Below are 15053 nucleotides of genomic sequence, written 5' to 3' on the forward strand. Positions count from 1 at the left end.
TCTTCACCAAATTCCTCTCCTGTACATACACTCTTCTTTCCCTTATCCACCAGGACAGGTTGCCTTGCCTAACTGTGACAGGCACGGCCATAGCATTTAAGAGAGAAATGATTCCGTTTTTTATCAGTATAAAGTGAAGCAACTGCCCCTTGTTTGTACCTCTTTACATGCTTTTATCAATACTTCAGTGGCTCTTAATGACACGTAAACGATGACCTAGTCACCTGTCCAAGGACTGCCCCCACCCACCTTTACTTTGTGAGTCAGGATTATAGAAAATCAGTACAAAGTTTTATGAACTTCTTCTAAAAGATTCCAGTGTAGAATACTGCATAATAGCTGCTTTCGTTTTCATCGTGAAAATTCAGAAACAGCCTAAAAATGTCCAACAATAGAAAATTGACTGCATTTTGGGTATAGCTAGAAAATGAGGTAACATTATATTTTAGAAGAATTTAATAAATGTTCAATATCTTTTTATTGCTAATTTGGAAAAAAGATATTTGAACAGGATGTATAGAAGACCATACTTCTTTAAAAAGTGCATTAAAACTGGAAGTAACACTAATATGAATGTGAAAAGGGCATATTTCTTTGTGTTCATATTACGAATAGGTTTTGGTTCACCTATCTTTTTTAGTAAGCCTTAATGACCTTTGTTGGGCAGGCATCAACATAAGGAGATATGTAAATGTCCAGTTACATGTTCTTTGGGTATAATTGTGTTGATTCTGATTCCAATTAACATAGATGGTGTTAATTTTCAGTGTCATATATAAAGCTATTTCTTTAAGGTCGTACACACAATGACTCCTATACAGGGTGAAAAGAACGTGGTGCCAAGACACAGGTTTAGAAACAGCGCTCCCGTGGATCAGGAGACAGTTTGACGTCAGTTCACACATGTCTGGATGTAGGCATTTTACCATTTCTTGCCCTTTCTTCCGCCGAGGCACTGTATAGATCTTCCATGGCATTTTGACTTGACATTTCACAGCTGCTGCAAATTCACTAAGCAGGGACATGACTTTGGCACTTTGAGGCCGCTGGTTGCACATGGGTTTGTAAAGAGATGCTAAATTTGCTGAGGTGGTGAAAAACTGGCATGTATTTATTTTAGGATGATATGGACTCCGGTGAAATAGGGGCCCATTCTGGAAGAACTTGTAACACTCATTCATCTTGTGTTGTGCACTGAGCTATAATGCTACAGCTGTCATCTACTTTCAATGAACGATTGTCATATTGTCAATCCACAATAATACAGAACAATTTTCATTCCCCATGTGGAAGCATCACCATTGTAAGATAATTCAGTTCCTATTAACAATGCTTTGATGACAATTCCTTTCCACTCCACCCTTTGAGCCCTCCCTCTCCCCTTTTCTTAACCAGAGGCAGATGTATTTTGACAATATCTCCAGTTTTAACAGTTTTCTGCTTTTAAAACATTTTGGGCCCATAACCTTCATTGAAACGACAGAGAACACACCAATCTATTCCCCCCACCCCCTTCTTATAGAAGTCTCTTAGGAGTAGGTAGTACATTACTAAAAGTGTGTATATATTCCCTTGTCTTATTTCTTAAAACATCTCCATAAAAAAACAAACGTAAATTATTATTCCCTTTTTATAGGAAGCACAGTTAGAACTCAACTCTCTTCATTTCAGGTTCTGTAATCTATTTGTGGAGACAGGTTGCTTATTTTTTCCGCTTAGTATTAACAATGATGTCGGTAGCTGTTTACATGGGAGGAATTAACTACCCTAATGAATTTATATTCACTGATTTTCCCTAGAGGGGAAATTGGTTCTGTGTATGAGTCTTCACCAATTTTCAAGGGACTTTTGCTGTCACAATAGACTATTTTAAACTGATTGAGAGTGTTATCTTTGTTAGAATTTTCCCAAGAGCTAAATCTAAGTAAGTACAGTTGCTAGGTTTTAACCATGTTGTGTATACTTGTGCAAGCTCTGCCATGTACAGTGCTGTAGTTTCAAAATAAAAATTTTACTGTGGCTGTGGGATATTTTCCACTTTGCTCATTTTGCTCTTATCTCCCATCTCACAGGCCCAGATACTGTGCCTCTGAAAATGGGTAGCAGAATATTAGGAGATTGAAGAGGGTCCAGAAGGCGAAGGAATTTGGGTGTCAGGAACCACAAGACTTTTGTGTAAAACCATGAACCTCTCAGACCTCTCAGACCAGTACTTCAGAACAATACTCCTTTCCCAGGGCCTCTTCCCCAGCAGTTTCATGAAACAAAAACCAGGGCATTTGAAACAACACATTTCTCAACCACAACTTTCTCCTCAAAATGCAAGTCTATTATGGTCGAGTTGTTGCTAATGCATCATAATCCCAGGTGTTACATATTTGAATTGATCCCTAGGGTTTCTTGGCCTTAGTCCGAAGGCAACAGATTGTCAGGCCTTTCATGGTAATGCTGGATGGATTCGAACTACTGCCGTTTAGATTAACAGTGCAATTCAATTTGTTGCCATCGAATCAGAATCAACTCAGAGCTGCCCCTCCAGCAGGGTTTTGGAGGCTGAAAAATCACATAGGAGGACATTGTACATCTGTCTCCCAAGTTGCTGCTGGTGGATTCAAACTGTCAGAGAGACTTGGCCTTTGGGTTAGTAGCACAACGTCCTAAGGACTAGGCTGTAATAAAGCACAACCTGTCTGTGCCACTCAGGGAAACTTTCTCAAATGTTAGGGAACAAACTTGAGACTAGATGAGGAAAAGAATTCTGTCTGAGATCTAAGAATTGAACAGAGCCATAAGTAAAGGAGTATAGACTCTTCAGCTATATATGGGACTTGAGAAATAAAGATAGAAGTGAGAAGAGGGACACGGAGAAATGCATTTCATGTGTGCAATTTGCCATATGTTTAAGGCTAGTGTTTATATTAGAGTGATTCTGAATGGGAATGGTTTGTCTCCGTCCCCTCTTTTCGCTAGACTTGAGTCTGTTTCTGGCATGGCAACATGGTCTTGTGCTTTTCAAGATGCTACATCATCTGAGTCTAGACAGCTCAAGGATGTGAAGGCTGTTGCCCAACAGCTTTAAACAGGAAATAGAGACTCTGCCACTAACGGAAAGTTTGGAGGCCATATAATGTTTGCTCCCAGCTTGGGATGTTGCCAGGGCGTCAAGGCTGATGTCTCTCCTTCAGCAGGAAGCCCCATGGGGCCCGCAGAAAGCGCCACATACCCTTCCACATCTTCATTTCATAGCCAGAGCCCTGCAACATTGCCTTGATCATGACCTTGTGGGATGAGGGCAGACAAATCAGACACTTTTGACTCAGGTTAGATGTAAACTTGGGGGGAGGGAGGCGTACATTTTTTTCCTTGTTTTTATTTATTTTTTTTTGAGGGGGCACAGTTTGTTAATAAGACAACTCTTTATGGTTCAGAGAAGTTCTACAGCAGTTAAAAATTAGAAATAGCTATCCTATATTCAGATATTCATTCTTGCATTTTTTTTTTTTTTGGTTTCTCATTGTTGTTTTATTTTTTTTTCTATAATTATATTTTATTAATTTTCATAAACATTTACAGAGATTTTGGGCTTCCACTCATTCATTGTTGCACTATTCTCTCTACCCTCCTCCCAGTTTGTTCTTGTCCAAATGCCACAGTGCTTGTCAAAGCCAGTTCTGATTAATCTTCTTTGTCAGTGTGTCCTTTGCCATTCCCTATCACTCCTCCCTGAGAGAGACTTCACCCTGAGTCATAAGGAAAAGGGGACGGCGTATTCTCTTAGCTACTTCCTACTGAAAAGGGACGCTGTGGGTTTCAGGGTGAAGATCTTCTCTCACTACTCTAAAGGGCCCCTTTGGCAGTAGGAAACACATAGACTATTATGGAGATTGATTTTGGAATTCAGATGCATTCTTATTGATTGTGCTTGGCTGTACATGTACATATCCTTCAAGATGTATCATGGGGGTGTTGCAACCTAGAAGACACAAATTTGACTAACGCATTTATTTATTCGCACACTTAATAGTGAAATGGCTAATGGTGTTAGGTATGGAGTTGGACAGACAAGCAAAGTGTGAATTCCAGCTCTGCCTTTTCCTGACTGTATGATTTGGACACATTACTTACTTAATAGTAAAATATGGATAATAATTGGGAAGGTTCATTGAATTAATGTATGTTTGAAACAAAAATAACACCTCATACACAGTAAGACCAGACTTTTAGTTAAAGGTCCCTTCTGTAATTGTCAGACTCTGCATGATGGAATTTAAACATTCTCATAGGAAGCTCTGGTGGCCTAGTGGCCAGAAGCTGTGCTGCAATCCCAAAGACACGCGGTTCAAATTTACCAGCTTCTCCACTGGAGAAAAACGGGGAGTCTCCTTCTGTGTGATTAACTGCCTTTGAAAACCTGCTGAAGGTTAGCTGTGGGTTGGTTCTGACAGTACGGTACACAACAACAACAAAATACATATTTGGTATATTTTTCTTTAAATAACTGAAAATCAGTGCTCTTTCTGTCTTAAACAATGCTAGAGGTTAGGTCACTTTTCTGATTGTGTGAGGATAGCGGTGGATTTTAATGTCAGTTGTTCGACTTTGACTAGTTGATGCTCTTATCATGTTCTCTCCTTTCTCTTTGGTTCCTTTTTTTGCTAGCTCTCTTCATTGTTCTGCCTCTGGCTTCTTCCATGGAACCCTGGCTAGCAAGGCTGCTTCTCTGTGGTCTGTGTACGTATATGTGTACATCACTCATGGTTATCGCCTCAAGACTTAACTCACAGTGTCATTTACCTCTCAAAAAAATTAGGATATCTCAGTATGCACTCATATAGAAATACTTGAAAATTATTGGACATTAAGTAAACTCCTGACTATAGAAAGGAAAAGATGTTCTTACTTTCGATGTCAGGGATATAAAAGTTTGAATGGTATTCACAGTGCATCACACATGGTGTTCTCCATGATAGTTCAGGGAATGCATTTTATAGAAAAGCAGAATGGGTCAAATACTTGCTAAATAGTAATTGTAGTTCTGTGCTCTCAAGGGCTTGAGAAGAATTAAATGTATTTGCTCAGATTGTCATAACATCCCAAGAAATGAGGGTAATATTTCATATTTATATAAAAGTGTAAGAAGATTGTTATTATGTATAATATGTATGTTTGAGTCACATTCAGATCAGTGAGAGGCTCATTCCTGACACTGATTCTCATACTCTGGCAGGCTAAGGTCAGTATGGAAGCTATGCAAATGGCAATTATGCCATGTACAATTTGACATTTGTCTTTTTTCACAAAATTGTGCATGTCCTTTTGCTAAGTACGTTATGCAGTGCAGTGTTCGTTTTCTGAGGAGGTGTGCATCAATGCTCCTCATTTCTCTTGAACATAGCGTAATGTGACCACAAGAGCTGGAGAAAGGGACATGGATGGCAGTGGTGTGTGTGAGTTCCCTGGCTCGTGGATGTTCACAGTGGGCGAGGCTCTCACGTTCTCGCTTGAGCAGAGTTCCATTTGTGAACTCAGCATAGCTGTTGACTACCATGCATGATGAGTGCATACTTCCCCTCAGGGGTTTAGGTGAGTTTTGAGGTGCATCTTCTAAATTCAAGACTTTCTGTTATCTCTCACCCAGTCCATTTCTCATTGAGTTGGTTATAGGTACTCTGAACCCTGTGATGGAATAGAAATAAAAATGGTAAACATGCATTCCTTCCATCAAGAAAGGCTATTGTGAAACCTCATTCCCATTCTTGCTTTGCAGTGTCTCTCCTCAGGAGTAGATAGGTAAAGGCCAAGAGTCAGAAGTCAGGCCACTTCCTTGCTTGCTTTCTGAGGATTTTTCTGCCATTAATGTCTGGTCCTCCAGTGCTTCCTGATTTTACTGGTCTACCCACCTATGTTTTCATACGTTTTGTATTTTCCTTTCACTTGTTCTGCTTCAAGAGTGTTTGCTACTTCCCCTTCTTCTCCAGCAGTGGCATTGCAGTTGTCCCGGGCTTGGAGTCTGTATATGTGTGAGTGTGTGTTCTCTCACACACAGATGGATGAGTGATTGTTGGTGGAAATGGTAGAGCATACTTTCTCAAAAAGGGCAAAAGAGGAAATTTTAGCAAACTTTATACGACAGTAAAATGAATAGGGCCTGCTATCGGGGCAACTCTTGTTGCTTGTTGTGTGTTACACAGGAACATTCACGTGGCCCTTCAGTTACACCCCTGCCTAGTCCTGTGGTAGGGAAATAATGTTTGGAAAGTGAGGAGCAAAGATAGGGAAAATATACAAGTAAACACGTGATGACAACACAGGGTGGTGAGCACAGTGAGAGTGTTGTGTCTAAAGTGCTGTGGGGGCAAATAGGAGTTTGCAGAAGAAGGAAGCCCTGGAAGAGGTGACCTTGCTTCGTGGTTGGGAGCTGCATGCTTCAGAGAGTAGTGAAGCTTTGGATGGAGGTGTGTTTAGCGCCCAGGTTGCTAAAGTGCCCACAGGTCCACATAGCCAGGCACCATCCTGTGGAACACGGCTGTGAGATGAGTAAGCAGGGCAGAAGGGAGTGGACATCCGGATTTCCATTTTGGGTGCCCCCTTGACTCTCTAGGAAAAAGCACCCACAGGCACCTAAGAACATTGTGTGTTACACTGGAACTCTAAAGTGGCTCATCTCTTAAGCCCCTGCCTAGATGACAATGTTCTTGTCATCTAAAGCTTAGATGAGACACAGATAACTATCTCAACCACACCAGCATCCACTTAGCTTTACCTTGGGAATGTGCTTTTTCCTTCATTCCCTTAAACCACACCCCACATCTTGTAACTTACCTTAATATTATTACTGTACATCCAGTGTAACCTTGCTATTGTAGTTTAAATCATCATCATCATCACAATTCTTTGTAGAAGAGCATTTGTCTTAATAATAATAATAATAGCCAAACGTCCATGTGCCAAGCTTTGCCCTGTGTTTTATGGGCTCTGACTCCTTTAATACTCACAGTAAAGCTGTGAAGTGGTGACTGCAGCTGCCGTAAAGTTGACCTCTTCCTTGTGGCCATTTCAGACCTAACCATTACGCAGCCCTACCCCCTGCCTGTGATGGGTTCACAATCAGACTGTTCCATTGAGTTTCCGTTGGCTGATATTCAGAAATACACCACTAGGCCTTTCTTCCTAGGTTGCCTTAGTTTGAAAGCTTCAGTGAACCCTCTTCAGTGTCATAGCAGCACATAGGCTTCCTTTGATGGTAGCTGTCCTTGCATGAGGTGCATTGGCCGAGAATCAAACTTGGGTCTCTTACATGGAATTTGGTAAGGCTTATGCTGCTGAAGCACTGGTGTTGTGAGGTTCCTATTATCATTATCCTCATCGTACAGTGAGGAAATCAAGGCACAGAGAGCTCTGCACTTTGCTGACTGCACACATCTCCGTAAGTGTCAGAATTGACATTATGAACACAGACAACCTGGCTGAGAAATCCTTGCTGTAGATACATTCTTGCACAATACCATAGTCAGTCCTGGGACCAGGCCTTAGGGATCAGAGAAGTAATAAGCAAAATCTTTGACCCCACTAGAGACAAAAGATAGGTAAAAAGAGATTAGAAGCTACATATGGATCTTTATATATTGGTGTGTTGATTTTGTTTTTTAGTAGCTCTGAAAATATTATTTAGAGCAATTATAAATACATCTCTTTGAGTCACTATGTGACTTTGGCAACACACTATGCTCCCTGTTGTATCTGTAAAATGGGAGAATTGGGTCAGATTGTCTTCAAAGTTTTCTTGAAGCTAAGAATTTGTGTCGTTCCTTGTTTGGGGAATATTTTAGCATAGAGCATTAAGTGATAGGAAAGCACTTAGGGCTCCCAAGAGCTTTTCTCTCTGATTCCTTTCTTCACCCATGTAGAATTCCTGAAGTATCCTGTGATCTTTATTAATCACACGGGAATGGACTGTCATCTTCTCAGCCTCCAGTGGAATGGCTAAGGTGCCCTCTGCAGAAGATATCGTGGCTAATGTTCTCATTACTGACTAATTGGCTAAAAAGACTTCTCTCACATTGCATTTAGCCTGATTGATAGTTTTCTATCACCTGATGGGTGGAATGGACAGCCAAACCAATTATCACTGCAAAGAGAGCTCCCTATAGCAGAGAAGTGCAGTCTGAGACAAAAGACCCGTATAGATTATGTCTAGTCAGGGTGCCTGCTGAGAGTTTGTTAAATTAAATGATTTTCTGAAAAGTACAGTTTGACAAGTCTTGAAATACACGTACTTTAGGTCACCCTTAAGCTCAGTGGGCCTTGTCTTGTTGAAGAAGGGCATGTTTCTGGCTGCGCTTCAGACATGTAGAGGCCGGGTAACTAGTTAGCTGCATATCTAACACTAGGTCACATTGTGCTGAAGGGAAGCAAGCACACATCCATTTGTTCAGAGCTGAAGCCGTGTGCCTCTGGTGAGTCATGTCACACAGAGACATGCTCTACTTAGATGGAATCTTATCGACACTGGGCATTACCCAGACTCATTTTTCTGTTCATTTTCTGTTCATGTTGCCCAGGCTGTTTAGAGGGAATAATATTCAGGTCACTTGCTTAGTCATTTAAATTTAGTTCATTTCTTCGCAGCTCATACCTCAGCTTATTGAACTCTGCTTGAAGTACAAACTCTCGTTTTAGAGCAGAAAAATAATACCAATGCTTTAAGGATTGGAAACCCAAACCAAGGAACTTCTTAATCATTTCTTAGCATTCCTCACCTTTTCCCCAAAAGCAGAGGTTAAAAGTTATTTGTAGTGTTTTACTGTTAACATCCTTGCATTTTGAGACTTTTTAGGAAAGAAATAAGGGGTTTTGGTATTTCCATTTCCAAATAATGGAATGAACTGTGTTATTGTACAATCCACATCAGACTGAGACACTAATGAAATAATGTTATCTTCTTCCATTGCCCCAAGTGAGGCCGTGGAGATGTCAGATGATCCTTGTGACTCTTGGAATGTGTGTTAATATCCAAAACCAAGCCAAATCCACTCTTGTTGAATTGTTTCTACCTCCTGGGGGCCCTCCATCGAGTTTCCAAGGCAGGAAGTCTTTCTGGGAGCAGACTGTAAGCCTTTCTACTGGAGCTGTTGGTGGATTCGAATTGCCAACCTTTCAGTTTTTAGGATAACACTTCACACACTGTACCACCAACTCTCCTTGTGACATTATCTACCACCGCCTTCCTCCCAAAACCTCCAGACTTACTACCGTGGAATCAGAACCAACTCGTAGTTGACCCCTCCCTTGAGTTTCCAAGACTGTAAATCACATGGGAGAAGCCTGATGATCTTCCTCCCAAGGAGCTTCTGGTGAATCTGAACCCCCAGAGAGGTAGCCTGTGGGCTAGCAGTGCAGTACCCTATAGATTAGGCTCCCAGTATCAATGGGTTATAAATTCCCATTGTAGAAGCAAGTTTCAGTCTGTATTAGAAAGTGGGGCTGGGGACCCACTGTGGCAGAACTCGCTGTATGTACCACATTGTGCTGTTGAGTGATGTCGTCTTTGAGATACCTTCCACACCTCACCAAAAGAATGATGCTAGGGACCAGATTTAGGAGACAAACCGTCTGAGTGAAATTAAAGGAAGCAAGATTGTTTTCTAATGGGCCACCTGGTGAGTAGTACATCCTTCACCTGTGACTGAACAGAGTGCAATGGGAAGCCAAGACCCTCCTCTTGGACTGGCAGAGCCAGCCTGGGGCACACCAGCTGTAGAAATGGGTAGAAAATGAGAGGCTCTTGCTTCTTCTCATCATCTCCCTGTCCTTCTGTGCAAGAAGATTCCTGCTGCCGTCGTGTTTGGAGTGACTGGCACCAGGTACAGTATGCAGCGAGCCATCAAAGGGGTCGAGCAGAGGTGCCGCTCCAGCTCAGCTCTGGACTTGAAAGGGTCATTGTGTGGTACAGCAGTGGCACGGCTGTGTGCGCGAGGGGCAGGCTTGAAGTCACTGTAGTGCTTTCATCCTCCCTGTAGTATTGCCTGACACTGGAGATGGAGCCGGTAAACACTGATGTTCCTGTATGTTGGGTGACTGAGGTCTCGCACCATCCCTCTCCCTGACTGCTGTGTCCACCTGAAACAGAAGAGTCCAAGAAAGCAGTGGTGTCAGCATGACAGAGTCAACTGTTAGATTATCTCCCCTCCTTTTAGCCCTGACTGTGTTACAATGAGCCTCAAATGCTTTAGAAAAATGCACATGCTCGTTGAATGAAAATCCCTACCAAGAGAGTGTGCATGTTACCAGCAGAAATACTGTAAATGACACGAAAAGGCTGCAGTACACTGATGAGCCATTTAGAAAAGGAGTATGTCCCACTCCGTGCTTTCCTGTACAGTCTGTTCCTTTCCACAGATGACACTCTGCTTGAGATTCGGGTTCATCTCAACCTATTCTCAGTTATGAAGTTTGAGCTTCTTTGACCTCCTCAGTAAGAAATACAGCAGGGTAAAACGGAACAAGGAGACATCATGTTCTGAAGGGAGTGAAACTGCAGCTTTCTCCCACAACTTCAGATGGAGAAATGCAGTGTTAAACTTTATTGCGTGGTTGTTCTATTAGCATTTTGATGAACAAGTTTTCCGTGTATCTCTTAGACGTCAAGATGTAGTTTGTCTCTTAAAATCTATGTTTGTTGGTTTTTTGTTTTGTTTTCTTTTTTAACATGGAGTTTCAAGTAATTATATTACCAGATATAACATGGAGGAAAATCTGAGTTCTGAGTTTAGACATCACATCTGAAAAAGCACTAGGTTAATTTCACTCATTGAAAGGTAAACACTCTGCATTAAAGTGTTAATCATAGAACTTCGTAGACTCAGACTGTTGTACAAGGAAATAAATTTGTGATGTGGTCACAGTAATTGTTTTCCGATGGGGGTTGGAGATGCTATTTTGCTTGCCTCTACCCATGTATAGGACCCATCAGTGTGGTATTGGGCGTCGTTATGTCACCAACTGGAATATACTATATTTGCGCAAGCAAGGTTGAAATACAACAGAATAATAGCCTACAACTAAAACAAACAAGAATTTACTGAGTTACTGAGTAGCTGAATTTATAGCTTTGTGAACCATTGTTCTGAAGCTGAGGGGTGAAGCTGCAGTTCAATGTCATTGCACTCTTGAGGGTTCAAAACTGTAAATAAGCCGTGAAAGCCAAGTCACTGCTAAGCTGTCTCACATTAGATGTTCCCTTATAAAGAATTAATTTCCACTTTTAAACCTGAAAGAACTGAAGAAATGAGGGCTGTATTTCCCCAGCATTACCATCCCTAACTCCAATGTGCTGTTACAACTCCCCCAGCGTCACACTACCCTTATTCCGATCTTAGATGGACACAAGTCACTTCAAGAGGGCCGGTGGTGCCTTGAGACACAACTGTTATTCACCCAGAGTTTGTGTCTCGGTCCTTTCCTGAATATGGCTGCTGGTCGAGCCCAGGCTGGCCAGGCCAATGGGACCAAGCAATCAATAAACTCTTTATCCCAGGGTGGGGTGGGGGTGGGGGAAGAGGGAAATAATTACTTTCCAGGCTGAGTCTAGGGAGCAGTGTGTTTTCAGCCCTTTCCCATGGTAAGCTCCAAAGAGTCCTGGCCAAGGACACAGAAACTGAAGGGCCTAGTTTCATCTCTGTCCTAATATTTGCTGACTTGCCTCACAGGATTCTTCTAGAGGGTAAAGAAGCCATCTATAAACACTTGGGTGTTATACAAAGCTGTTGTTATTGTTATCATTCCACACTATGAGGAGAACTGTGTATGACTCTTTGCAAGGTGGTACAATTTATGTTCAGGTTATTGTATTTCCCAAGACAGATAAATCTTTAATAGAACTTTCAAAGATTTTTTAATTAAAAATTGAAAAATATTAAGGCCTCTCACACCAGTTGTTTATGCAGCAAGACTTCATTTTGGGTTCTTTTGCTCATGCTTTGTCAGCATGCAGTATCTGCACAGTCCTGACGTGTCAGTTATTTAATCACCTCTGGACCTTGCATGGGTACTATCAGTTTCCTGCACGAAACTGAGTTCTCAAGAGAGCTTAGGTGACTTGTCCAAGATCACAGAACCATTTCTAATCCTGTGATTGTAAAACTCTCCATCCAGATTGTTAAGGGCACAGCTAGGGCAAGAGAAATACCGCTTGGTGAGTTGGAAAGTAATATCTAGTTATGGAATTTGACAAATTGGAAGCCAATTAAAGATCTAAACTTTATCATTTTCTTTGGACAATTCGGTAGTACAAAGGATTAAAGACTTGCCTATTTGCCAAAAGGTTGATAGTTTGAATCTACCCTTGGAATTAAAAAACTGATGATCTTTTTCTGAAAAGTCACCAGTGAAAATTCTGTGAAGTTTTTTTCATGGGGTCCCCATGAGTCAGAATCAATTCCATGATGGCTGGTTGGAGTTTTTTTAATAGGGAAGAAAGTTCCAGTTGTTGATAGAGATGCTTTGAGGTTTGAGAGTGAGGTAGTAGGCATAGCAGCTGAATTTTTTAAACTTCTTTTTTATTGATTCTTCGCATAATGATACCTTTACAGTATGCTTCATTCATATACATTGTTTCATACAATCTTTCATTTATGTTGTGTTTCATATAATTATTCCTATGGAAGTCAAACAATAAATTTTTTTAGCATAGTTCAGAGATAAAAGGACCATACTCATTTGAAGAGAAGGAAAGTCTTTGTGAAAGAAGCATCTTTTTAGATGCAGGCAGAGATGCTAGAAGGGAATTTTTGGCTAACGCCACTCAGTTTGAATTTTGCCATTCCTAAAATATCATAAAGACTTACCCTCTGCAAGGCAAAATATATAGATATGAGTTTTCATTCCACCATAGTGTTATTATAAAATTTAAGTTAAATCCCACTTCAACAAATGTCATTCATTGAAAATCTTGATATAGCCAATATTTCTAGGTTTTTGTTGATACATTACTTATTTGAATCAAAATGTAATATAATAAAATTTCAGTGAAAGAGTTGACAAGACCCATAGTTTGTTGTCTCTCGGCTGCTCAACTTCACAGTCGGCTCACAGAGTCACACACTTCCTTAGAGTTTGAAGCCCTGTGAACTGCTTTGTTTTCTCTGGTAGTCTAGAAGAGAAAATGACTTAGCTAATTTAACAATATTTATTCTTTCTATAATAATATTATATACACAAAGATCTCAGCTTTGACCCTCACAGGAGAGCGAAAGGTCCAGGGCTCTGGTGGCTTCTCCTGGTTGTCCGCTGTGTTTGAGGAATAAATATTTAAATCATAGAGTGAATAAGCATTTGAAGAATAATGGAGAACTTTCCTTTGTCATGAATCTGTTTGTGCTTGAATTGGTTTCAAATAACACCACCACTTTCTCCCTCCCTTTTTGCTTTTTATTTTTGCTAATATAACTAACTAGGGTTCTACTAACTAGTGGCCACATTGAAGGGGAAAGGCTTCAGGTGGATGATTAAGGTTAAACAGCACAGCATCAGTATTGTCTGCAGATGTTTCCTGGTTGGATTTTAATCTCTGCTGTCACTGCCTATCATTTGATTACTGGAGCTTGGGCTGGTGTGTTGTGTTTTTTTGCTGTTTTTTTTTCCTCAGGTGGTTATATGCTGATGCTGTGTTAGCAATCTGTGTAATTTCTGAGCTTCTCATTATCAAAGGTGGAAGCCTCAATCCCTGCCTAACACCGCAGTGTGGAGAGAGGTAATAATGATGATGATTTTTACCATCCCTGGGGTTTAAAATGTCTCCTGTTATGAGGCTTGCCCACTGGCAGGGGGTAACCTCAGCACTCCCTCCCTTGGAAGCACTTAGCTGACAGCAGTGGGAAGCATGCATTTGTGTCTCAGCAAGATCAGAGACAGGGATGGAGGACCAGAAAGAGGCGGGGGATAAAATGCCTAGATAGCCTAAGAGAAAGACCCTAACAATGTGATGAAAGAAAGGTATTTAGAGTTTGCAGAAAAGAAAAATACAAAAATGGGTGAAAAGGAAATCGGGAGAAAAAGGAGGGGAATGAGGCAATGTGGACAGAGTGACAAGCCTGGTTGAATGATGGGATTAGTAGTACTAGCAAAAGTAATGGCAAGGAGTGATTCCCACGAGGTGGAGGTCAGATATTCTTTCTCTCCAGCCCTTTTACCAGTTCTGATATCAGCCATCCCTCCTTACCACTCTCTACTTTTCTACTAGGTTCCGTAGTCCATTGCAGTGGTCACACAGCACTCACTGACTATATTTACAGTTAGTAGGAGCCATATTTAAGTGGCTTAGTAGGGAACAGGGCAGACAAAGTCACTCTTTAGTGCAGGCCAGGCCCCCTTAGGACAGGTTCCCCTTGGCCCTGCCACCTGTTGTCTTCAGCTGTGCCTCCTCACCTTTTCAATGTCACAGCCACTGCCTGGTGTTACAGACCTTTAGGAAGTTCCTTACCTCCTCTGTCTTTTTCCTGTTGATTCCTCTGTTTGCTTCTTTCTATAGGCTTAATCTTTTTTGGATTGGCTGCCTATATTTACAAATGGATTAATTCCAAAGCATTCTTTTTTGAGGTCCTCTCTCCAACTCTACAAACTGACCCTCTGGAGGCCCCAGACACTTTGTTTGCACAGTTGGCAAGGCTGGTCTACAGCTTCCCCCTTTGCATAGAGACTATGAACAATTCCTTTAAAGTGCATACCAACCAGGCAGAAAGGATTAAACAGAGCAGTTTACAGTTTACCCAGGAAATATAAATCAACGTGGGGGGGTGGGGGGAATACACACAAAAAACCCCCAAACCATACCCCGTGGGGTTGAAAACTGGGGCAAAGGTAACCCCTCAGAGATTAGGGAAAATATTGCCCACTGAGAAGCCAAAGCACAAGGAAGAATTCAAGATACTAAAGAGCTGAACAGAAGATTCCAAAAGGCAGCACGGAATGACAAAGCAAAATGCTACAATGAAATGTGCGAGGAGCTAGAGTTGGAAAATCAAAAGGGCTGAACTTGCTCAGCATTTCTTAAGCTC

General features: G+C 41.3%; 1 protein-coding gene and 1 pseudogene across 1 annotated transcript in view; both read left to right on the top strand.

The window, feature by feature from the left end:
• The window catches only part of MAML3 (mastermind-like 3 (Drosophila)), a 615975-nt gene that overhangs the window by 153417 nt on the left and 447505 nt on the right, over positions 1 to 15053 (top strand). The window lies entirely within an intron of this gene.
• Positions 11329 to 13754, top strand: LOC102873495 (annotated as a pseudogene).

This window comes from Elephantulus edwardii, unplaced genomic scaffold (assembly GCF_000299155.1).
Source record: "Elephantulus edwardii isolate Elephantulus edwardi_28Jun2011 unplaced genomic scaffold, EleEdw1.0 scaffold00053, whole genome shotgun sequence".
NCBI classification, from domain to species: domain Eukaryota; kingdom Metazoa; phylum Chordata; class Mammalia; order Macroscelidea; family Macroscelididae; genus Elephantulus; species Elephantulus edwardii.